This window comes from Budorcas taxicolor, chromosome 9 (genome assembly GCF_023091745.1).
Source record: "Budorcas taxicolor isolate Tak-1 chromosome 9, Takin1.1, whole genome shotgun sequence".
Lineage (NCBI taxonomy): Eukaryota > Metazoa > Chordata > Mammalia > Artiodactyla > Bovidae > Budorcas > Budorcas taxicolor.
The window spans coordinates 74,072,074-74,073,782 of record NC_068918.1 but is presented as its reverse complement, the minus strand read 5'-3'; the positions used below and the strand labels follow the sequence as shown (position 1 = coordinate 74,073,782).

At 42.4% G+C, this 1,709-nt stretch overlaps 1 non-coding gene across 1 annotated transcript; it reads left to right on the top strand.

The window, feature by feature from the left end:
- Positions 1-900: 900 nt before the first annotated feature.
- On the top strand, positions 901-1,032 carry LOC128053633 (small nucleolar RNA SNORA70). Its single transcript, XR_008199950.1, has one exon. It is a non-coding gene; the product is annotated as a small nucleolar RNA SNORA70 (small nucleolar RNA).
- Positions 1,033-1,709: the final 677 nt, after the last annotated feature.

The following is a 1,709-nucleotide window of genomic DNA, read 5'->3' as shown; positions in this document are numbered from 1 at the left end:
GTTCCAAGATATATCTTAGTGCATAACAGTTTACAAATGGCAAAAAAGAAAAGGAAAAAGGTTCTGGGTAATAGCAACCAAAAAAAGTTGGGCACACAATAGTACTGATTTAGCACTGACTTCATTTTACTTTTGTAGAATGTGACTTCTGAAATAGTATGATATTAAAAGGATAAATTTAAGATATAAAATTAGATGATCAAGAACATAAATCTTGTGAAGTCAAAGACACAAGTATATTTCTCAAACAGAGCAACTACTTTAAAGACAAAATTCTCAACATTCCCAGGGACCCACCTCACCATGGGCACATTCCACCCCACTGAGGTCCTGTGCATTTTCAGGTCCTAAAGATGAATGTAATACTAACATTTGGTGACTTCCTGTCACCTTGCCTACATTAGGAGTGCAAAGGCAATGTGGTGATAATTAAGAATATGGGGAGCAATCATTTGAGAGGTTCTATAAATCACTCTGGTCATAAACAGAATGAATAAGAACTATTACATTACATTGTTATTAAAGGGATGGTCATTTTGAGCAACAATTGCTTTTAAAATAAATGGGCAGTTATTTTAAATCTATCGCTAAAGCTAATTTTCTTAGCTAAAAATAAGTGATGTGAGCTTTGATGCAGGAATTCCTCATAAAGAAGCAACAATCTGCAGCCAATTAAGCCAACCGTGGGCTTCCTATGTGGTGCTAGTGGTAAAGAACCCACTTGCCAATGCAGGGGATGTAAGAGATATGGGTTCGATCCCTGGGTCAGGAAGATCTCCTGGAGGAGGGCATGGCAACCGACTCCAGTATTCTTGCCTGGAGACTCCCATAGACAGAGGAGCCTGGCGTGCTACAGTCCATGAGGTTGCACAGAGTTGAACATGAGTGAAGTCACTTAGCATGAACAAAGCCAGCCAACTGTGCTATTTCCCCCCTGGAGGCCAGTGTGCAATGGCTGCAAATAACAGCCTCCTCAGTAGTGTATACAGCCTGTTGCCTGTATGAGTTGCCCTAAGGAACTTGAATACATCCCTTTACAGTGGACGTTCATGACTGTCATGCTGTCTGCAATCTAGGCTCCAGACAGGTATGTGCAGTGCCTTTGGAAAGCCCTAGGGCAGTGGCTAGGGTCCACGCTGGTTAAGTCATAATGTCCATCTGCAGCAAGCTGCAGAACAAGGAGCATGTAACTGAGGCCCTCCTCAGGGTCAAGTTAAAGTTCTCTGGCAGCCAGAAGCTCCACATCTCCAAGAAGGGGGATTTTCTAAATTTAATGCAGATGAATTTGAAAACATTTGAAAACATTGTTGCAGAAAAGTGGTTCATCCCAGGTGGCTATGGGGTCAAATATACCCCTGTTCCTGGACCTCTGGCACAATGGTGGGCCCCTGCACTCATGAGAGCATTGGCACTGTCCCCTCCATACTCATTCCCATAATAAATCCTACTTTCTTGTCAGAAAAAAAAGAGCCAAGGTAGGTTATTTCCCCCAGTAGGTACATAATTATGAGTTTCCAGCTTCAGAATCTTCCTTTTGTTCCATGTCCAGTTCTAACGTTTACTTCTTGACCTCCCATTATTCTTGCTTTAAATTTAAGCTCTTGGCATGATCTGGCCTCCCTAATACCAGACCACCTGACCTGCCTCTTGAGAAATCTGTATGCAGGTCAGGAAGCAACAGTTAGAACTGGATATGGAACAAGAGACTG